This window comes from Rhineura floridana, chromosome 7 (genome assembly GCF_030035675.1).
Source record: "Rhineura floridana isolate rRhiFlo1 chromosome 7, rRhiFlo1.hap2, whole genome shotgun sequence".
Classification (NCBI taxonomy): domain Eukaryota; kingdom Metazoa; phylum Chordata; class Lepidosauria; order Squamata; family Rhineuridae; genus Rhineura; species Rhineura floridana.
Genome location: NC_084486.1, coordinates 45,546,853 through 45,571,641, shown reverse-complemented (window position 1 = coordinate 45,571,641; position 24,789 = coordinate 45,546,853). Strand labels below are relative to the sequence as shown.

At 42.7% G+C, this 24,789-nt stretch overlaps 1 pseudogene; it reads right to left on the bottom strand.

The window, feature by feature from the left end:
- The window catches only part of LOC133389655 (lipase member M-like), a 47,371-nt pseudogene that overhangs the window by 19,235 nt on the left and 3,347 nt on the right, over positions 1-24,789 (bottom strand).

The following is a 24,789-nucleotide window of genomic DNA, read 5'->3' as shown; positions in this document are numbered from 1 at the left end:
ATATAAAATGTGTCAAACGAAGCTCATGAGAATTAAAACAACATTAATTAGCTAAGAAGACGGAGGGATCTTCATACGTATATGTTGAGCGGCAGAGATAAACTTAGCAACAGAGAGTTGTTGTTGGTTTATCATGGCCAGCCAGAAGGTGTTGCAATAGTATGGGTTTAGGCCTGCCGGGGAGATTTTTTAAAATTGGATTTAAGTATTTAAAATGTTCAGCAGTGTAATAGGGGCAGACAAAGAAGACATCAGGCAAGGACTCGACGTCTGCGTTCTTGAAGGGGCATAAATGAAATTCAAGAGGTGTGCCCTGGAAGCGGCCCACTGAAAGTGAGAAGATGCAATTAAATTGGGCCCTAGAAAAAACTTGGCGGAATTTAGGCATGGTCAGATGTTCCAGGTAAGGAGCGGGTTTGGGGAATGTGAAATTTAGATCAGAATAGAGAGGGAAGCAGGTTTGGGCGGCATTAGTCATCGAGCTCTGGAGGTAAGTGTCCTTGATCCAAGTCTCGATGATCCATCTGGCTGTCACAGAATCCAGTGAAGATAGATATTCTACTGAAAAACCCAGCGTGGCCAACTTGGCAAGGAGAGCTTTGGACCATGAGCTGGAAAAGGAATCACACCAGAGAAAATGTAAATATCCAGAAGAAGGGCTTGTATAGGCTAGTTTATCTGAAAGTTAGGGACCAAGCGAGAGATTCTAGTGAGGGCAGGCCAGCCTCCAGCCTGAGGCCAGCAGCCGGGACACATCGGGGAACCCCAAAAATTAATCTTAGAAATGTTGATAATGTTGATTCAATTTTAGGGTTAAAACTCGGGGCCCAAACTGGAACACCATACAAGAGTTGAGGGAAGATTTTGGACTTAAAAACCTGGGAGGCTGCTGGTATGTACTGTCCGCCCCTGGTATAGAAAAAATGGAAAATGGCTTTTGATGTATTCTTGGTGGTTTGAACCAAAGTGCATATGTGAGGGGACCAGGAAAGAGAGGAATGAAACGTAACCCCCAAGTACCTATATTGCCTAACCTGGGCGATTTTATGACCATTAATTGTCCACTCGGACACCGAAAGGTGCCGGGAAAAGACTAGGATTTTGGTTTTATCAAAGTTTATGGTACAATAGGCCATGAAGGCATGAAAGTGTCTTTTCAGGCCTACTTGAGACAAAGATCAAAGTACAGCATCGTCTGCGTATAGCAGCAGGGGGCAATTTTGGTCGGCCACTTTTGGGGGATGGAAAGCGGAGGAGTGGCAACATGTAGTGAGGTCGTTCAGGAAGAGATTAAAGTGTGCAGGGGCTAGGATACAGCCCTGTTTGACCCCATTGGGGGCAGGAATGGGGTTCGTTAGTGTCCCATCGACGCCACAACGAACACAGAGGGTTGTAGTTTGATGGAGATGATAGATAAGATAAAGGATATCAATATTAGATCGAGAGAGTTTAGCCCAAAGCTTGTCTCTTGGGATGGCGTCAAAAGCAGATTTAAGGTCAACAAAAGCAACGAACAAGCCGTTACCCAGAGGGCCCGTGTATTTTTCTGCCATATGATTTACTAGAATGCAGTGGTCAAGGGTGGATCTCCCTTTTCTGAAGCCAGCCTGTTCTCAGCCCATAACATTCTCCTCCTCGAGCCAGCAGATCAGCTTTAGGTTTAAATAGCTGGTGTAGAGCTTGCCCACGACCGATAGGAGGCTGATGGGCCTGTAATTCGATGGATCATCTCTGGCTCCTTTTTTAAATATGGGAATGACGATAGCCTCGAGCCAGGCCACTGGAAAATGGCCGGAGTTGTTGATCAGAGTAAATAAACTGGCCAAGAGAGGGGCCCACCAAGCTTGGTGGGACTTCAATAATTCGGGAGAAATGGCATCTGGGCCGGGGGCTTTGCCGGATTTCAGGGCACTAATCAAGGACTTAATCTCGCTCTGTGCAACAAGTGGCCAAGAAGATAAAACGGTACAATCCGCAGTAGGTAGATAAAACAAGGGGTGATTACTTTGGGCCGCAAACAGGCTGGCAAAGTGTTGTTCCCAAATGCTAGCAGGGATATTACAGGGGGTAGGATTGGGAGAGATTAGGGCGTCAGTAACTAGGGACCAGAAGATCTTAGAGTTTTTAAGTTTGGAGGCATTTATCAGGGCCTTCCATCCATCAAGAGTTGCCTGTCTCTTTTTAATGGATATCAAATGTTTGTATTGTCTTTTGGTGGTGTAATACTCTGGAGGGAGCGAGTTTAAGTTTTCCCTCTTATATTGAAGGTATATCTTTCTTAGGTTTAGCTTGGCATCAAGGCAAGCTTTATCAAACCACCTTGGGAGGCCTAGTGTGGATTGTGACTTAAGGACTGGTGGTTTGGATTTTAGAATTGTGCTCAAGGCAGAGGTCAATGAAGAGTAGGCAGTTAGAACATAAGAAGAGCCTGCTGGATCAGGCCAGTGGCCCATCTAGTCCAGCATCCTGTTCTCACAGTGGCCAACCAGGTGCCTGGGGGAAGCCAGAGCGGAGAGAGGGTCAGGAGAGTCTATTATGTAGTTTTTAAGACTCAACCCCTGGGGGGAGTCAAAATAAGAGGTGGTCTTATGTAACATTCCTGCTGACCATTTAGTTCTCCAATATTTGAAGGATGGTATTTTGTCCTCAGGGTCACATTTGGTTACCAAAAGACTTTTCTCGGGGAACAGGATAGAGAAGTTTAGGGGGAGGTAATCGCTATCTTGTCTGTTTCCCATAGCGAAATTGGAGATCAAATTGATCAAAGAAAAGGGGATCAGAACATAATCGACAACACTACTACCGCGGCCCGAAACATAGGTGAACTACGTGCTGTTATCGACCTGAGTTAGACCGTTCAAGATTACTAAATTAAAGCAGCCAACCAGGCAGGTCAGGCAGATACCCCCGTAGTTCACCTTAGGGTCTTTAGAAGTCCTATCATATTTAGAAATGAAATTTTCAATGTCTGCAGCCCCTCAGAGGCCAGAAGAAAAAAGTGAGGTGTTATTGGGGCCTATCCTTGCATTAAAATCCTAATTATCTGAAAATTATCCTAAAAATTATCCTAAAATCATAATTATGGGCTAGGTTCTGGGGTAAAGGGATTCAAGGCCCATTATATATTGTTCTAGGGCCTCCCAGGCTGAAGTGGTTTCTTTCCTTGAGGGAAAGGGTAGAATATAGACATTGATCAGTAAAAGGGAAATAGATGGGAAGGCCATTAGTGCAGCTATTGCCAAGTTCCCACAAGGGGGGAGTTTTTTTATGTTTGTATGGAGAATAGTGGAGGACAATATGGCCAAGCCACCTTTTGGCCTGCCTTTTCCATTTGGGAGCCCGGCAGGAAGGTCAATTGTTGAGAAGCCATCCAAGAGAAGATTTTTAGTGAACCAGGTTTCCTGTAGGAAGATTATCTCAAAATTATTGAAAAAGGCAAGGATCTCTGGGTTACCTTGCTTAGATGCCCATCCTGCAATGTTCCAAGAGAGGAAGTTAAGCTGAGCTCTGGTAGGAATGGCTGGTTTCTTAGGCTCAGGGGGGCGGAAGAAGGGGGAACCTAATTTTACCCTGGTCGGGGTTGTAGGTTTAGTTTTTGTGAGATTGCCTTGTCAATTTATTTCAGAGATTTGATTAAGTTCACCAGTCAGATCTACATAGACAGCCCCAGTTTGTGTTGGAGGGATAACAAGCATTCTTTCCTTTTTGTCCGATACCCTCGAAAGGGAGCTTGATGGTGCAGGGCTCAATTCCTCAAGGCCCAGGAATCTAGTTTGTAACCAGTCTTTTCTGGACTGTAGAGGTCTGGACAGGAAATTCTGAGGATGTTCCTTTAAAGGTCCAAAGCACTCTGTCGCGATAGTGATTGGGTTTATTGAAGGTCCAAGAGTGGGGAGGACCTTGGCGGATGTGGAAGTCACCAGAGGTTGTTCAGACTGGCCAGTCGGCGGCTCCAATTTCCAGGTGCCTGGGGTCGTTAGGGGGCAAGATGGTTTCGATATTTGCTCCAATGGCCTACTAGCATTGTCCTGGAGCATTACGTGAATAAGTGTATCTCTGAGGCGAGCAAGTCTGGTGGTTATCTCTTTCTCAGACTGTAAAGGTAAAAAGGAAAATTACTCTAGGAGGTCTGTTTCTTCCGGAAGCTGAGTTGTTTTAAAATCAAGGGAAGACTGGGAAGGCACATAGTTTGAGATAGGTCCGATGGTCGGGGGGCTTTGAGTAGCCTGGAGATTGTCTGGAGAAATAGAGGGGCCCGTCAAAGCATTTTTTCCAATGGGATGTTGATTAATGTGAAACAGATTTTGGCTGATTTGATTCACAAATAGTCGGGTAATTATTATACCGGCATGTAGAAATTTATCCTTCGCTGTGTAAAAAAGTTGAGCAGACTCCCGGGTCTGCAAAGTCAGCATGGCCCGAACATGCCGAAGATTATAAGATAGATATTTAATGTCTATAATGTCAGCAATGGAGCCACACTGGGGAGCAATCTTTTTTACCAGGTGCAGAAAATGGGCTTTGCGTGAGTCAAAAGACTGGGCACTTGAAGGTTTCGGAAGATTGGAGAAGATCAAACTTTGACAACTGAGAGTCAGTTTCCAGGGTTGTTTACTTTTAGGATTATAGACAAATCCACGTTTACTTTGATTGTGGGACTGGGGGAACGTGGCTCCGTTCAGGAGTGGGTTGCCGAGAGTCCTGAGTTCCATTAGAGGACAGTATAGGGATTGTTTTATGTTCATAGAGAATCGGGAAAGGTTGGCAGTCACTGGGTTTGTCGGCTGGTTGGAGTAGGGGAGAGAGGATCTGGTCTGCTGTGTTTTTGGTGGAATAATCCACGTGGGTATGCTGGATGGCCAGTCCCTTCGATGGAGTTTTGAGTGGGACCTGTTTCGGTTTATCGAGCAGAGCAAAAAGCTTTTTATAATTTAGTCCCTTGGGTTTTGTGGTAGGTTTCAGTCCTTTCCCCTTTAGTTTAATGTTTTTTACTCTTTTTCTGGGTGTTAATTTTGCATTTTTTTCCCCACTAGTGAAAACTAAGTCCTTTGGATGTGACAGGAGATTTGTAAAAGAGAGCTCAGTTTGCATTTTGCTCATAGTATTCAGATACAGACTTTTACTTGAGTGCATATCTCCTGTGAGCTCCTCGTTTCAACTCTCTTTTTTTTACAGGCTTATGGGTAAAGTATTTAGGCAGTTACCTGACTACACAGCAACTGGAATTTTCTTTCAATAGCAGATTTCTTCTGTCTTGTAGTATTGTTGCATGATTTCCATTACAAAATGAGAATTCCGTTATTAATGTAGAATGATTTCTCTCCTTTTATTTATATTTAATATTTCATTTCCACAATTTTAACTCCACAATTTTATCTGTAAACACAATTGTATGAACAGGCAGATGGTTTGTGATTATGAAGTTGATAGTGACTTGTTGGGTTTGGTACTTCCTCTGCTTAATTGGGCTATTTTGTAAAGAAAACCCAGCATCTAGAACTAAAGGGAGATATCGCTTCCTTCTAATTAAGCAAAACTTACGATGTTGCATAATTGTTAGCAACACAACACATACATTCCATATTGGTAAGTTTACCTGGCCCCAGTGAATCACATTTTTCACAGAAGTATAATCTGGGAATGCTGTCAAGTAGACATCAGACCCGCTCTGCAAGAAAAGGTACATTTCAAAAACATTCCATTTCAAAGAGGCTTTTTACACCACAGCCTATGAGAAACAGACTCATAGCCTTTCATGCATGTACTGGCATGGGCAGTCTGGCCTCTTGATGTGTGTTAGGGAGGGAGCGGTGCTGTGCAGATCAAAAGCAGCCATGCACTATTGTATTAGTTGCTAATGTGTGGAGCTGATGGTGCAAGGGTCACATGCCTACAATACCTAGCTAACTGGAATACCTTCAGCAAGTCATGAGTTAGTCTTTGTTAACTTGAATTCCACTGACTCACATGCCAGTGCTGTGCTATTATATTTAGGCTAGCTCCAGAGGGTGACGAGTTGGCATTTATTGGATCCCCAAACTAGCAAAGGCCCATCACCAAAACAGTGATCCATAATCGCTTTGTACAGAGCACCCAACAACAGCAATGGTTTGTTGAGAAAAAATGGACACCAAGCTTCACTCATGGGATGTTTTAATAAGTATGTCCACCCAAAATGACTCAATGGTTGCATTTACATACTATGCTAAACCATGATATGCTCCCCCCATCCCTCTCCTCCTCCAGTGTGTCTGCAAGGAGGAAATAAAAAGTATCTGCTTCCATTTTTGATTAACCACAGTTTGGCATCACATCTAAACCCTAAACTGTGAATAATATCAAATATGGTTTACTAAAACAAGCCACCTTCATAAACCAGTCTAAAACAGGCTTGTTTTAGTAAACCATAGTTATGACTATCCACAGCTTATCTGCATTCAGAGTAGAGATAGGCAAAATTGTCAATTTTGGTTTCTCTCCATTTCTAATTTTTTCATTCTTCAGTTCAATTGTCCATTTCCTCATCAGTCTTGTGATTTTTTTTAAAAAGGCCCTCATGAAAATTCATCAGCATTTTAGTGTCTTTTTCCTAATATATACATTTTTGTCTGCAATTATGCCTAATATACACATTTTTGCAAAACATATTTTCTCTAATATTTATATTTCCCCTAATATAGTGCTTGTATGTTATTTTCATGAATATATGCAATTTATGCACACTTCACCTTTGTATATGCATATTTGTACACATTACTTGACTGGAAAACTGCACTGCAAAATTCAAAGGGTGAATTCTGAAGGATGGCTGTGTTTCAGAAAGTGTGAATTAGTCTGAACATCATGGCAAGTTGTGGTTAGTATAAAACTGAAGTGAAAGCTTCCAAACTCCTGGCATCTGCACTAGAGGGGGACGGGGAAGGAGAGTGTAACCCCAACGCTGACACAGGTTAGCTGATTGGCACCAACTTCAAATCCCACTTTTGGCAGTGATCAGCTGCATATGGGAGTTCCCAACTGCGAACGCCTGAGTGCAGCCAATCCCAGCACGATTTGCAGTCAACACTGCTCGACTGCAAACCCTGCTTTGGCATGGAATGGCTCCACTTGAGAATTTGCAGATTCTATTCATCTAAACCAAGCACCAGAGGTCATATCGCAAACATATGCTGGATAATGGAACAGACCAAGGAATTTCAGAAGAAAATTACCCTGTCCTTTATAGATTACAGCAAAGCCTTTGACTGTGTAAATCATGAAAAACTATGGAATGTTTTAAAAGAAATGGGGGTGCCACAGCATCTGATTGTCCTGATGAGCAACCTATACTCTGGACAAGAGGCTACCGTAAGGACAGAATATGGAGAAACTGATTGTTTCCCAGTCAGAAAGGGTGTGAGACAGGGGTGTATTTTATCACCCTATTTGTTTAATCTATACGTAGAACATATCATGCGGAAAGCGAGATTGGACCAAGATGAAGGAGGTGTGAAAATTGGAGGGAGAAATATCAATAATTTAAGATATGCAGACAATACCATACTACTAGCAGAAACCAGTAATGATTTGAAATGAATACTGTCATGCCCCCAGACCCTCAAGGTACTGGGTTCATGCATCAGGCTCAGACCCCCACCCTTAGGGAAATGAGACTGGAACCAAAAAGCTATTACTTCACCCTTGCCAAGGCTGTGTACGCTCACAACAACCCTGCAAGGTAGAAGGTAGGCTGCCACCACCCCTGTATACTGGTCCACTCAGAGCCAGGGGATCTCTGAGCCCAGAAGATATATAAAACCAAGGTCCTAAAAGGCAAGAGTCACAGTTACACGCCTTGCCAGGCACCTCTGGTTTAACACTTAAAATCCAAGCCTTCAACTTCTTAACCCTCTTTGGTAGTGAGTGACTGAGATGGGTCAAAGTACTGAATTCAGAACCACCCCTTCTCTCAAATGAACACACCAGGTTAAATAGAAGTAGCTTTTATTAAGAAATATAAGTGCACATATCATATAGCAGCAAGTAATCCTTTAAGACCATTCACCCAACAGGGGTTTAGGTTCTTACAAGAGAATTCATACACACAACAAGAAAATAACAAACTAACTCACCTAACTACTTACTCACGAGGTAGTTGGTTGCGTGGCACCTCTCCTAAGAGAGATGGATGTTCAACATAAAGCAATGGAACCAGACATAGGTTGCCTTCCCATAAGCAACCCCTGGAACCATAAGGCAGAAAGGTTTGGAACTCTGGTGCCAGTCAGCATAGGCAGAGAACAGAGAACAAAAGCTATGGGTCTCTAGCCCTATACTTAAGGGAAAAGGATCCTAACGGTCCAAGATTAATTGACCAATCAGGAATTGGCTGATGTAACTTTCTTCTCGATGTTTCTCACATTTTCGCGCCTTCAGGCCCCCCTCCCAACTGTGTTTTCCAACTGTACAGGCCAAGGATGACCTTGAGTACCAGGCACTTGCTAATCAGCAAAGATAAACAGGTACAGCTTGTTAAGGCTTCTTCTAACCGTCTTCAGCTGGGAAGTGAAACTCAAATTTGCAAATTGGCAAAGGCTTGTCTTTTCTAACTATAACCATCTCCCAGAGTCCCTTACGGGAGCCAAAGTATTGTTATTAGCTTTTCAATAACTCATGACCATTACAGGTTCATGACACGCCCCTTTTCGGGAAGATGATGTCAGAACTCTAGATAGTTCTGCGTCATCACCACAGCAACCAGGGATAAGGAAACAATCAAAAATTTAATCAATATCTCAACATTACACTATATATATATAAAAAAGGATTAATAACATTTTAAGCAAGTGAGCTACTTCTTGACTTATGCCTTCTAAATATCTTCAAAGTTACAAAATAACAATAACAAAAAAAAATTAAGGGACCCCTAAACACCCAAGAAAATAAGACTTTATTAAAAAAATAAAGAGATAAAAAAATAAAAATAAAAAATGGGGTAATCCAAAAGTTGGTCCAGGTTCAAAAAAGGTCATAAGCCATAAAATCCTATAAAAGTCCATAAAACATGTTAAAAGCGTAAAAGAGTAAAACAAGGTCTAAAAACAGTCCAGAGGTCATCAGAGCCGGGAAATCAGTCAGTAAAATAGGCATGAAATATCAATCAACTGGAACAGATAAGCGAGATAGAGCATCAGCTACTACATTATCACGCCCTTTTATGAATTGGATTGAAAAATCGAAATCTTGAAGGGCCAAACTCCAATGTAACAATTTCTGGTTGGAGTTTTTCATCCTGTTCAACCAACACAAAGGAGAATGGTCTGTCTGCAATTGAAAATGACGTCCCCATAGGTACGGGCGTAACTTGTCAAGAGCCCAAACCAAAGCAAGGCACTCCTTTTCAATGGTAGCCAAATTGCGCTCTCTTGGAAGCAATTTCTTACTAATGTATGCAATAGGGTGCAATTCTCCAGCAGCATCTTCCTGGAGCAAGGCAGCTCCAAGCCCAAAGTTAGAGGCATCCGTCTGAACTACAAAAGGGCTTGAAAAATCAGGAGCTTTCAAAACAGGATAGTTTACTAACATAGTCTTTAAAGCATCAAAAGCACTTTGACATTTATCGGTCCAAATGACACGCATTGGCATAGTCTTTTTGCACAGTTCAGTTAGGGGGGTAGCAACACTGCTAAAATGTGGGGCAAATTTTCTGTAATAGCCGGCTAACCCCAAAAAAGACTGAACCTGTCTCTTGGTCCTAGGGACAGGCCAATTTTGAATAGCTTCGATCTTAGCCTCCAGGGGTTTGACACAATCCTGCCCCACCCTGTGGCCAAGATACACAACTTCCCCCAACCCAAATTGACATTTCTGCGCTTTGATGGTTAGTCCAGCGGCCTGCAGTCTCTGTAAAACAATTCTCAAATGATTCAAATGCAACTTCCAGTCAGGGCTAAAAATGGCCAGATCGTCCAGATACGCGCAAGAAAATTCGCCTAGGCCATTAATCACAGAATTAATAAGCCTCATGAACGTTGCTGGAGCATTTCGAAGTCCGAATGGGAGAACCTTGAACTGGAACAAGCCCATATGCGTGACAAAAGCAGATTTCACAGCAGCGTCCCCATCTAGAGGCACTTGCCAATATCCCTTGGTTAAATCCAGTGTAGTGATGTATTTTGCTGCTCCCAGCCTTTCTATTAAATGGTCCATCCTAGGCAAAGGATACGGATCCACTTGGGAAATCTGGTTCAGCTTCCTGTAATCCACACAGAAACGCACTTCATTAGCTTCCCGTTTAGCCACTAGCACAATAGGGGAGGACCAGGGACTGGTAGAGGGTTCAATAACTCCCATTTCCAACATAGCTTGGACTTCCCTCTCTACCACCTCTGCATTCCGCCCTGTAACTCGATACGGAGAAGCTTGCATAGGGGGATGATTCCCGGTGTTAATAGAATGAATAGCCAAGTCAGTTCTTCCAGGCTTACTGGAAAACATAGGTTTAAAGTCCATCAGGATTTGGACTAATTGATTTTGTTGCTCCTGAGTCAAACCTTCGGGTAGGGTAATTTCAGTTATCCCCCCTGCTTGTTGGCTCTCTGTAACCAAATCCAAAGAATCCTCTGCAAATTCACACACCTTGGCACAAGCCATAATTAAATGTCCATTAAGAGACTCAGATTTCTCAGCATGTAATAAAACAGCCGAGTTAGCTTCCGTTTTGCGTTTACAACTTTGGAGGCTTCCCTTCTTTAATAGAGCTGTCTTAATTTCTTGAGAGCCAACAGGCGGCACTTTGCATTCCATTAGCCCCCCTCCTCTGGGTTGCAAAGGCGAACTTCTTTCCTGTGGCTCAGGCAAGCGCACGGCCCGTTTCTTCGAAGCCTTGGCTTCTCTCCCACTACACTTCAAGGTGTCTAACAAAACTTGAGACTTAGCAAGAGCATCCCTCTCCGCCCTACGTTCAGTCTCTTTATGGTGCAGGAAAAGCAGGTCTGTTCCTATCACAACGTCCCACAAACTATTGGTTGAATGAACTAGAACTCTATGGCGCCCAGTCCAATTCTTGTACGAAAGCACCAGCTCAGCTACACGAGCTTGCACTGTCCTGGGTCCATACGCCGTGACAGTCACTTGTAAGTCGGGGACATATTGCTCTGGCTTCACCAGGTGTTCACCAACACTGGAGAGCTCAGCACCCAAATCTACCCGTCCCATGACCTGAACACAATTAACATATATGGGTTCTGAAAACTGCGTTTGAACCCATTCCTTACATTCCAATGAAAGAGGTTCTGGATAGTTTCTCCCTGGCAGCAAACCATCCTTTTCTTCTCCCTCTTTGCCCCCAGGTATATTTTGTGCAACACTCACCGACAGGGCTTTGACTACTGGTCCACGAGGAGTCTCAGGACGGTCTTGTAAATTTGGGGCAGAAAATACAAAGTCCGATTCCGCTCCTTCATTCTCCTCGGCTGACAACCAAGAAGAAAGTTCAGGGGGTTCCGCTCCAGGGGACGCTAAGTCTCTTACACGCACAACTGGAGCAACCCTTGGATTCTTCCTCCCAACAGGATTGGGCTTAAGCAAGGTTTCAGAACAGGAATTAGCCTTATGTCTGATTTTCCCACATTTAAAGCAAGTTATTTCTACACGGGGCTTCTCTTGCAATGCAGCCTCTGTCCGGGCGGAAGGTACTTTGAAGTAGCCGGCAGGCCCTCCCTTCACTTCCCTCGGCGGTTGCCATGGTTTCTGCATACCTGAAGTCTCTCGCCCCGGCGGTTTCACAGGAACGTTCTCCGGTTTCCGAAACAAAGTAAACTTTTCTCCAGCTCTGTTTTTAAACATACGATCTGCTAGCACGCCTGCTTCAGCCAGCGAACGGGGCTGCTGGTCTCCCGAGGGAGGCGTCTATAAAACAGTTCTTTAGCAAACAGGTCTAAAACCTCCCCTCGAGTTGCAGCTTCAGCTGTGTCTGCCCAGCACTCCACATTCCTGCCCATTCGTGCAGAAAAAGCTGAGAAGCTTTCCCGAGGCTTCTTTTGATCTGCCTCTAAACGTCGAAAACAATCCTCTGCTGTTAAAGTAAAGTGGGACCTGGCCAGAGCATAAAAGTAATCAAAATTATCTGCATACTCCACTGGCAAAGAGTTCAACAGTTCTCTCAATTCGCCTTCAGCGTTAATGCGTAAAGCACTCATCCAGTACTTTTTAAGCACACCTTGGTCTCTACAAGAGTGAGCAAAAACTTGAAAAAAGGTAAAGATGTCATCTGTCTCACGAAAGGTCGGAAAAGATTTTTTATGGAGGTCTGGTCTTCCTCCTCGCGGTTGTTGCAACTCACAAGCAAAACTTTCCCTACTCCGGCGATCCTCCTTCATAGCCTTGAACTGTAGAGACAACAACTTCATTTGCTTAGCTAGGTAGCGCTGCATACTCCTAGGCAGCTCTTCCTCATCCGAATCTTGTTCCTCCTCATCTTCGCTATCTTCCTCACTTTCCTCAGTTTGCTTAAACACGATCTCCTTATCATCCGCAGAAGGCTGAGGTATAAACGACAGAGCAGCAGCGCCTTCCTCCAGCTGAACAAGCTGACTAGGCAACGCAGTGTCTGCCAGGTGCACATCCTCGGCTCCATTCTTTTGAGATCTGGTTTTTATCTTTTGCGACATTCTGCACTGACCTTACTACCCAAAGTAACAAACGGTTGTGTCAGAAGTCTCTTTCAAATTTACAACTTGCTGCAATGCACTTATCTCACACAGCGTGTTCACTTAAGAGCAGGAATGGCTTCGATCCTCACCGCTGCCAGCCATGTCATGCCCCCCAGACCCTCAAGGTACTGGGTTCATGCATCAGGCTCAGACCCCCACCCTTAGGGAAATGAGACTGGAACCAAAAAGCTATTACTTCACCCTTGCCAAGGCTGTGTACGCTCACAACAACCCTGCAAGGTAGAAGGTAGGCTGCCACCACCCCTGTATACGGTCCACTCAGAGCCAGGGGATCTCTGAGCCCAGAAGATATATAAAACCAAGGTCCTAAAAGGCAAGAGTCACAGTTACACTCCTTGCCAGGCACCTCTGGTTTAACACTTAAAATCCAAGCCTTCAACTTCTTAACCCTCTTTGGTAGTGAGTGACTGAGATGGGTCAAAGTACTGAATTCAGAACCACCCCTTCTCTCAAATGAACACACCAGGTTAAATAGAAGTAGCTTTTATTAAGAAATATAAGTGCACATATCATATAGCAGCAAGTAATCCTTTAAGACCATTCACCCAACAGGGGTTTAGGTTCTTACAAGAGAATTCATACACACAACAAGAAAATAACAAACTAACTCACCTAACTACTTACTCACGAGGTAGTTGGTTGCGTGGCACCTCTCCTAAGAGAGATGGATGTTCAACATAAAGCAATGGAACCAGACATAGGTTGCCTTCCCATAAGCAACCCCTGGAACCATAAGGCAGAAAGGTTTGGAACTCTGGTGCCAGTCAGCATAGGCAGAGAACAGAGAACAAAAGCTATGGGTCTCTAGCCCTATACTTAAGAGGAAAGGATCCTAACGGTCCAAGATTAATTGACCAATCAGGAATTGGCTGATGTAACTTTCTTCTCGATGTTTCTCACATTTTTGCACCTTCAGGCCCCCCTCCCAACTGTGTTTTCCAACTGTACAGGCCAAGGATGACCTTGAGTACCAGGCACTTGCTAATCAGCAAAGATAAACAGGTGCAGCTTGTTAAGGCTTCTTCTAACTGTCTTCAGCTGGGAAGTGAAACTCAAATTTGCAAATTGGCAAAGGCTTGTCTTTTCTAACTATAACCATCTCCCAGAGTCCCTTACGGGAGCCAAAGTATTGTTATTAGCTTTTCAATAACTCATGACCATTACAGGTTCATGACAAATACTAATGAAAGTTAAAGAGGAAAGCACAAAAGCAGTTCTACAGCTGAATGTCAAAAAGACTAAAGTAATGACAACAGAAGATTTATGTAACTTTAAAGTTGACAATGAGGACATTGAACTTGTCAAGGATTATCAATACCTTGGCACAGTCATTAACCAAAAGGGAGACAATAGTCAAGAAATCAGAAGAAGGCTAGGAATGGGGAGGACAGCTATGAGAGAACTAGAAAAGGTCCTCAAACGCAAAGATGTATCACTGAACACTAAAGTCAGGATCATTCAGACCATGGTATTGCCGATCTCTATGTATGGATGTGAAAGTTGGACAGTGAAAAAAGTGGATAAGAGGAAAATCAACTAATTTGAAATGTGGTGTTGGAGGAGAGCTTTGCGCATATCATGGACTGCGAAGAAGACAAATAATTTAGTGTTAGAACAAATTAAACCAGAACTGTCGCTAGAAGCTAACATGATGAAACTGAGGTTATAATACTTTGGACACATCATGAGAAGACATGATTCACTAGAAAAGACAATAATGCTGGAAAAAACAGAAGGGAGTAGAAAACGAGGAAGGCCAAACAAGAGATGGATTGATTCCATAAATGAAGCCACAGACCTGAACTTACAAGATCTGAGCAGGGTGGTTCATGACAGATGCTCTTGGAGGTCACTGATTCATAGGGTCGCCTTAAGTCATAAACAACTCGAAGGCACATAACAACAACAAACCAAGCACTCAAGATAAACATTTTTATCAGTGTTGAGTTTTACCTGCTGCTTTTCATAGCATATTCATAGCATATTAAGTAGCTTTATTGTTTGCTGAGTATGTGCATTTTTTCAAAAAAAGCAAGCCTATTTGAGTACTATGAAAAGAAAAACAGATAGTCTAAAAAATATATCAACACACATAATTACCACATTTAGATTGTTCTTGTTGAATCCACTGCTAAGTAAAAGAGCTTGTTTGCAGACTACATCTACCAGCCGGCAGCTGCACATGTGAGCCACAAAGTCTTTGAGTCTTGGACTCAGCAGGCAGAATTCTTTCTTGCCAAATATAATCTGTAAAATATTCAGAGATTCTTTACATTGTGAATCAGTGCATTTCCTAATACAACAGATGTGTTTTTGTAGCTGATTCATATAAGAATAAGACTCATTTTACTTATTTTTTTCCAGAGATCACAGATTTTGTTGCCATGACCTAATGCTTGTACAAATTTCTTTACTATATTTATAGGCCAGCTTTCAGCTGTAAAAGCTTCCAAGGCAATTTACAATAAATAAGTTAAAAAAAAAACAACTTTGTGGGTTGTATTCCACCTAGTGCTCAGGCAATTGTTCCATCAGTGCAAGGATTTCTCCTGGTGCAATGGAACAATCTCCCCCTCTCCTCCCTCTGTATGCTCCCTAGATCTGTTCTGAATTTTCCCCCAATCCTCCAGAGCAGATTTCAGGATGGCACACATAAGAGGACCCAGAGAGGAACCCCAAAATCCAGAGTATCCAGCCAAAAATCAGACATCTGGTAACCCTAGGCACAGGTACAGCTGTTCACTCGCCGTCTTTTCCACTCCTCTTTTCTCCTTGGAATCCACATGCACTCCTGCAGATAGTGTCCAGTTAGAACTATTCTCTCTCTTCTCTCTTCTCTCTACGGGTCCTGTCCAATTAGAACTGTTATCTGAGTTCTAATTAGTGTTCCCATTGGAGAAGAAAGGGGACAGTTTTAACTGGTCTCTCTTTTCTCTGCTGGTAGTGACCATTTCTGATTATGTAGCCAATTATAAAGGTAGAAGGCCTAACTGTCTCAGTGATAGTTAAAACAAGCTGGTGGCCATTATAATTTTTAATTGTGCAATGAAGGGAGCAGAGACCATGGAGGACATTCTGGTAGGTCTCTATGAGCACACTGGTGCCTTAAGGTTTTTCACTGAGCTAGTGTATGTGCAGTCACTATGGTGTAGTGGTTAGAATGTTGGACTGGCTTCCTTATTTTTATATTCTTGTGCAGTACACCTAGAAGCATTGCCCAGGCTAACTTAAGATAATCTATCCCTCCAGATGTAGCGATGGCCACCAGTATAAATGGTTTTAGAAGAGGGTAGGCAAATTCATGAAGGATAAGAATGGCAATTGCTACAGAATACCAGTTGGTGGAAATCACAAATGGAAAGAGAGGGGTTGCACTCAGGTCCTGCTTGCAGGGACTAGATGAACCTCAGGTCTGATACAGTTGGGCTCTTCTGAAGTTCTTAATACATATGAATTGAAGGTGATTAATGGATTTAGTTTATTAATATGCCACCTTCCCACATTGGACTTAATTTATTAATATGCCACCTTCCCACATTGAGCTATGCCCAATTTCTTTGTTGAGTCTACATGCCCATTCCTAAATGGAAACACACATACATACCCATACACTGTTAATGCTATCACAGTATTGTTATTTAATAAACCTCTAAAAGCTAAGGTTATTTTAAAACTTGTTCTTTTGAGTTTTTCCCCTAAGAAGTGTCTACAGTAATATTTACTGTCTAAAAAAAATCTTTTGTGAAAGTGTTCAAGTGTGTGCTTTGAACAACAGAGGATTGTTGGGGGGCAACTCTGGCCTATGAGCCAAATGTTCAAATTTGACCCACAAAGTCATTCTCCCTGCCTCACACCTGACATCATATGTGGTATGAGGCAAGCTGAGATGTGTTTGCCAACGCACAATCAGGAGCCTTAAAGTGTGCTCCCAACTATTCATTGGTAACGGAAAGTAGGCTTTGGTTCTACTGCCCATCTGCTGTTGGGTGGTAAAGCTGAAGCTTGCTGGATCAAGCGTGCAAGTGGATTCCCTACCTGTGGGGAATTCTATTGCACCTCATCCTGATTCTTTGATACAGCATCCCTGGGCAGCCTTCTCCAGTATTTCTATAGTTCTTAAGATGTGGCAGTAAAGAGCATAGTCACAGATAAGAGAAGACAAGACTTCCTCTTCTACACAAGTGAATGCCAGCCTTCATGTTTGACATACCTATAGTGGCTCCCTGAGAATGGCCACCATAGTAGATCTTCTCATGTTCAGTTTTCTGCAGAATAGCCTGCAGAAAGCTGATGGATAGTAGAGCTGAAACAGCTGTGCATGGTGCTTTGAAATTCCAATTGTGGGATGCCAAAGCACCAATCACCTGACATCAGGTGAGTGATAGGTGGGCAGACCCATTCACCTCTCAAATTTGGCCTGTGAGGCTAGATCCAGATAAGGATCTGGCCTGTGGAGCGAAAAAGATTCCTCACCTGTGGTTTAGATCCCAAAACTATCACATCCCGTCAAGTTACCTATGTTTTGAATGCTTTTTTAAAAGCTATGAAAACATGGTTAGATAAATAACATTTGACATTACTAATCTTGTAACACTCCCCATATTAAAAAATATCCATTTCACACATACCTTTATCAATGTGCGTGGGAAACGTAATAATTGTACAAGGGGACTTATATTGTACTGAAGCGTATATGCGGGCCCCATGGCAAAAAATATCTTAATTTTCTCAGCCAGTTCAGGAAATACAGAAAATGCAATCAAAGCTGGAAAACGGCAAGAAAAGCTCCATTTAGCATCCTTTAAAAGTAGGGGGGGATGCAATGCAATGCAGTATTTACAGTCAAAAACTTGTTTAAAACCAAGTTAGTAATTTACCATGTCAACCTGTGTTTGTAGGGAATTAGATATGATACAAAATTCAAGGCTACAAAGTATTCCAATTTTCTAAACTCTAGATGTCTGGTGTTATATATTGGTTGAAGCCACCAGTTATGTGGAAGAAAGGCAACGAGGAAAAACGGCAAGTTAAGAAAAATGGGAAAAAGGCTATTCAGTTTATCGCCACATTTATGGTGGGTCATTTTCACAGCAAGTTATTTTGAGTCTCAGAGTATAAGTAGCTACATGCAGGTAAAACAATGCAATAGGTGTGTATTGTGCAACAATGCATGCAAGGACTCGACCAATATTTTCATTTCCACAGACAGCTGGGAGAAAGTTCAGCACTCACGCTTTCCAACTCATCCTGATTCTTTGATACAGCATCCCTGGGCAGCCTTCTCCAGTATTTCTATAGTTCTTAAGATGTGGCAGTAAAGAGCATAGTCACAGATAAGAGAAGACAAGACTTCCTCTTCTACACAAGTGAATGCCAGCCTTCATGCTTGACATACCTATAGTGGCTCCCTGAGAATGGCCACCATAGTAGATCTTCTCATGTTCAGTTTTCTGCAGAATAAAGTTTATCATGGTGGGAAGGTCATAGATGCCCATTTCATGTAAACTGCAAACCAGGATCCATCAATCAGAATGCAGTGCATTTATAATATGCTCACATATCCACCCTAGAAACCACTAGCTATAGTATAGTAAACTACTATAGGGAATAAAAGACAACTAAATACCTAAACTATGTGCTAAGGTAGAAAGAAGGCAGATATTTTCCAAGGACATTTGGTTTCAAGCTGCAGTAAACTGCAAAAAAAGACCAATAATTGGGTGTTAGAACAAATTAAACCAGAACTATCACTAGAAGCTAAAATGATGAAACTGAGGTTATCATACTTTGGACACATCATGAGAAGACATGATTCATTAGAAAAGATAATAATGCTGGGAAAAACAGAAGGGAGTAGAAAAAGAGGAAGGCCAAACAAGAGATGGATTGATTCCATAAAGGAAGCCACAGACCTGAACTTACAAGATCTGAACAAGGTGGTTCATGACAGATGCTCTTGGAGGTCACTGATTCATAGGGTTGCCATAAGTCATAGTCGACTTGGAGGCACATAACAACAACAATGGGTGCTGCTCAGACCTCATGACATGGCCACTGATGTCATTGGGACTGTGACAGGTTTCAGAACAGAGCTAAAAGAAAAAGCCATGCTATTTTCTGAGCCTGATTCTGTATCAAGCTGAGAGGAGTTCACCCATTACTATTCTGAGTAAGTGTGTAGAAGTGTCAAACTGCTCATTTGTAGGATTCTTTCTTTAAATTCACCCATGGGAAGCCCAAGGTGGATTGAGACAGTGACATTGAGACAGAGAGCAGGGGTGTAGTCATCCAGGGTCATGGGGGATCACAGACCCCTTACATTTTTGGGCATAGGGTCCCAGCCAGGTCCCTATGTACGAGCCAATCATCACCAAAGAGAAGCATGTTAGAGTCTTTATCCTTTCATGTTGATTGGAGCCAATCAGAGTTAAAGGGGGTGAATCAGTCACTGAGAAGACTCTTCTTAGGATCTAACATACAGCCTCCCCTTTCATGATGATTGGCTCCTAAGAACATCTGTTGTAGTGATGTGTGGACTCAGAGGCAACACGGAAAGCAAGAGCGATGAGGGAAAGTGGAAAGGAGGGCATGGCTGTGAGGGAGAGTGGTATGACTCTCATGAAGAGACTCTGCACTTTTCAATTTGCCACTATACTACTGCATGAGGGGGTTCTTCTAACATTTGCCCAGTGTCCTTCCTTCACCCCTCCAATAAAATTGTGACCAAAATGGTGCCTATAAATTTTCTGCGGAAAAGTTACAGAGCAGTGGTGTAGCACCTGATCTGATTTAATCCCAGGATCAATCCCTAGTATATCCAGATATTGCTGGGAGAGAACCCTGCTCAAAAACTGCTGCCAGTCAGTGTAGACAGTACTAGGCTAGATGCACCAAGGGTCTGACTCAGTTTAAGGCATCTTCCTATGTTCTTCTCTGCTGCTTGGAGGGTGTGTGTGTGTGATCAGGACTGTGATGCAATCCCCCAAGAAAAACTATGATAAGTTTTTCCACCCACAGAATTCTTATATGAAATGTACTTTGGCCATAGCACTGGGTTTTATTTGATTAAAAGCAATGGCACTGAATTAAATGTAGCTATAATTACTCTTAGGAGGCATATCAGGAAGCATATATTGTAAGCAGGGCTGGCCCCAGACATGCTGGGGCCCTTGGGCACAAGCCTGCCCCAGGCCCCAGGGCTCCCCTTCTGTGATTCGCTGCAGGATCGCTGCAGCGGATCACACGGTGAGAGCTTCTGGGCTCTGCCATTGCCTTGCTTAACCGACCTTGTTCTGGGGTTGTGCACACATCAGTGCCCTTAACAAAGATGGAGGCTGAGGTTTCCCTAAGGAGCTGAAGCCTCTGCCACCATCTTGGTTCATGGCAGGGATGCGCGTGCTGCCATCTTTGTTAAGGGCACTGCTGTGTGTGCAACCGCAGAACAAGGTAGGTTAAGAAAGGGAATGGTGGAGCCCCGAAGCTCTTGCCGTGCGATCCGCAGCAGCGATCCTGCAGTGAATCATGGAAGAGGAGCGCTGGGGCCTGGGGCAGGCTTGTGCCCAAGGGCCTCAGCATGTCTGGGGCCAGCTCTGCTTACAATATATGCTTCCTGTGGAAGGGGAGCAGAGGGCCCCCTTAGGGGCCCCTGTAGCTCCAGGGGCCCTCAGGCCAGTGCCCCACCTGGCTGTCCTTTGGAACGAGCCCTGATTGTAAGAGTAGATGACCAAGGAAACTTTACTTTCCAGAAAAGTTTTTAAAAAAACCTGTGCAGACATTTCAGAAGATTCTGTAAGAGCACTAGTAAGTCTTAGGATATAGCAAAATGAGGCAAAATTATTTGATTTGGTTTATTTTATTGCCCACTACTCTTGGTTAGCCTACTATTTTATGAAGAACGTATGCTGTAAAATGCTTTGTGGTTGAATAGAGGATTATATAGAAAGCTGAAAGGAGTGGGCTTTTGCCAGACCAACAGTGGTTGTTGGGGATATAGGCTTTCTTCCCTATGCCCCTAGATATCATTGTATTAAAGCTATTTTTATGCTGCTTTTCTATTAAAACATTCAAAGTATTTTACATATAAATGTTAAATATAAAGGTTGCACAAAGCTGTCAAAAATAAGCAAGGGATTGTGTGGCCTTGCAAACTCCCACGATCATTCACTGCCTGCAAATGCTTTCCACAGGCAGGAGATTTTCTTTTCCTGGCCAGACATCACTTGGGTCTTACTTGGAAATGAGCAACACCATTTTCAGATTTGGAGTGGTGGTGAATCAGTTTATTGCCAAGTCAATAAAACCATGATTAGCTCACTCCTAATATCTCTAAACTTGAAGTCTGAGCTGGGATTCTTCCCTTCATTTCTAGAATATATTACTGTATGATCTACTGAAAAACACTTTGCACCTCCATAAAATGATTAAAGTTATCTCACAAGGATGACATTTAGCAACCACCAACTACATAAAATTAAGAATTATGTCATGCAGGGGATTCCTTCAAAGGAATAAAATTACAACAGCACCTTGAGTGGTGAACTGCAGTTATTTCAGACCAAAAAACTTACCTGAAATCCCAAAATGCTTCTTCATCAATTGTAAGATATCTGTGTCTTCTAGACCAGGAGTTTCCCCTACTATTTCCAATCCACACATCATAGCTGGCATCTGCTAGTATGAAGCCTAGGCTCTGATGAGGTGGATTGTCTACCCAGTCATCGCCTTCCAGGGTCAAACCATGAAGTAGCAATATAGGTGACTTTGAACCTGAAAAATAAAAAAGCTTCAAAAATTAAACTCTCTGTAATGTAACTCATAATATTAATACTAAGAGAGTAGTGTACAGCGGCTAAAATGTTCAGTTTGGATGTGATGAGGCCAAGTTCAAATCCTAGCTCTGCTCAGGACTGAACTAAATATTATGTGAAAATGAACTGGGGAAAAGAGTCCAAGTTGTTATTTTTCTTTTGGAATGGAAAGGCAACTGGCTCTGTGTATGTGAGTGTATATGAGAGAGAGAACATGTGTGCACATGCACATATATACATTATCCACTCACAGATTCTCTGCTCCAAATCACAGAGTTCCTAGCGGCTTTTCCTCTGAAAGATTGAACTACATGGTTCCTCTCTCACAAATAGTTTGAACCGTTGTATAGAAGAGGTAATTTCAACAGATGTAGCTTTTGTCTCATGTGCTGCTTCACTTGGCATTGTGTACCAACCAAACATGCCTGCATCTCATAGCCTTGTCAACATTCTGTCCAATCACTCACAGGAGTGCATCCTAATTGGCTGTCTTATAAGAGTCTGTCCTCCACTATTGACCCTTAGGGCTACCTGTTTAAGAGGGTGAAGCAAAAAAACAAACACTTGGTTGCTTTCCTGCTATACAATTTTTTGGGGTAGAAAGGTGAGCACATCTTCATAATCTGCACAGCAAGGGGAGGTGGAGGTTGAATGGTTATATAATTTCAACAGCTGCAACTCATGAGTTTTCTAGCCTCAAGGCAGTGCTGCTAAGGAGCAAACATTGGCAAGGCAGAGTGGGATTATTATATTCCCTATAGCCCATCATTAGACCATTGTGAAATGGATTTTTTTTAAAAAAAATGATATTTATTAATTAAGATATTTATAAACCACCATCTCATAAGAAAAATGCCATTGAAGTGTACAATAAAATCATTAAAACATCATAAAATCATACAATACGGAACTAATGGCCGACACTGAATGAAATTAATCAAATTCATTCTCTACAAACACTTGGTAAAACAAAAAGTGTTTTGGCAGCCAACAAAATATAAACATTCTAGTTGCCTGTCTGAGTTCAATAGGAACAGCATTCTAAAGTACTGGTGCCACTATAAGACTGAATAATACATTATTAAATAATAGTAATAGTATAATAAAATTATTATGATCATCATCACCATGACCACCACCCACCCTTCACCAGTGGGTCTCAGCCAGGGTGGGTCACAACATATAAAATACATTATTAAAAAAAAGTTTAAAATAAATTACATTCACAACATGAGAGGGTCCTAAAAATATATATATATCACGTATAAAAAGCCTGGGTGGAGAGATGCATCTTCAGCATATGACAAAAACTGTTCAGTGAAGATGCTAGATACGCCTCTGTTGTAAGGGAATTCCACAACTTAGAGGCTGGTATACAGAATGCCCTCTCCTGGGCCATTCTCCCCCCAAAACTACTGAGAGTGGTGGAACTACCAAGAGGGCCCCTTCTGCCATTCTCAACATCCACGTTGGTCTGTAGGGAAGGTGGCAGTCTTTCACGTGTTTGGGACCTAAGTTGTTTAGAGCTTTAAACACAAGCATGAGCACCTTGACTTGGGCATGGAAACAAACTGTCAACTAATGCAACTGTTTTAAAATAGGGATTATGTGAGCTCTAAATAGAACTCCAGCAGAGCTTGGAAGATTACTTTTAAAAAGTAATAAATTACAGTTACAGTTACATGGCCCAAAAAAGTAGTAATTACTGTTACAATTACAATTGCTCTGAAAGTAACTGATTACTTTACTTTTCCTCCAAAGTAATCACTACAATTACATTCCAGTTACTTAGAAAAAAACACCTACAAGGTGCTGGCCTTGGCTGCTGCACATCTAAGTAGCCTAAAACAACATTAAAAATAAACACATACAGAGGTAGTACAATAATTATTTTTGTTCATAAGATAGCAATGGTGGTCTCCCCGCTGGTAAGGGTGGGGGGGAGAGAGGCTGAGGCCACTACTCAGATCTTTGCATGTCAAACCAAGTGCAACCCCCCCCCCACTTAGCCAGCCAGCATAATCTCTCTCACTTAACCACCTCCCAGACCCTGCCCTGCCACCAACTAAGGAACACTCACCCAAGCACACATTTCCCCTGAGATGCAAAAAAGTTAAAATACTGCAAATGCAGCACAGTAGCCAGAGAGGGTGGTGGAGGCCAGTTTGCCAAGTGCAAACACAGTACTCTCTCTCTCTCTCTCTCTCTCTCTCTCGCACGCACGCACGCACGCACGAACGCACGCGCGCACTTTGTCATCTTTCACCTCCACAGTTCTTTATCTCCATTCTGCTGCTGCCTCCTTTATCCATATTCTTCACCTCCGGCTCCTTTTTCCCTCCACTCCATTCTTCACCACCACTATCCATTTTTTAAAATAATTGTTTTCTCCACTCCACCCCATCTCACTCTCCGCCTCCTCCCTCATCACCTCCTACCCATCCACAGAGCATGAGGAAAGAGTGACACTGCACAGAAGCCCAGTTTGAGGCACATGATTTTCATCCACACATCAGAGGAGCAGAAGACTTCCCCTGCTCCCCCCCAAGTAATGCCCAAAAGTAATTCTGGAAACGTTACAATTACTTCACAAAAGTAGTAAAATTACTCCTAGTTCTATTACAATCAAAATGTAAAGGAATTACCCACTCATTACTCAAAAATGTAATGAATTACAAGTAATTCATTACTTGTAACTAGTTACTTCCAAGCTCTGAACCCCAGCCAGATATCTGGCCGCTGCATTTTGGACCAGTTGAAGTTTCCAAGTTGTCTTCAAGGGCAGCCCCACATAGAATTCACTGCAATAATCCAATCTGGAAGTTACCAGAGCGTGGAGTACAGTGGCCAAGTCATTTTTGTCCAAAAGGGGCTGAAGCTAGAAAAAGGCACTCCTAGCCACCAAGGCCTCCTGAGCCTCCAATGACAAGGCTGAATCTAGGAGCACCTCCACTACACCTCCACTTTATGCACCTGATCCTTCCAAGGGAGTGCAACCCAGTTCAGGACAGGCTATCTCTCCATCTTCTGGACTTGATGCATTCATACGGTGTCTGCTTTCTCTGTTCTGGAGAATATTTCTGCCCTCTTTTTATGTGTGTGGTTTGTTTGTTTAGTGTCCTAATAATGGTGTTACTCTACTGTAGAATTAGGATTTTTTTTCTAGTGGGCCAAAGTGGATACCTTTGAGCTTTTTGAGGGGGAAGCAAGTGCACGCCCCTTTCTTCCTTTTTTTAAAAATGCACAAAGGTAGCCACTTTGGCCCATAA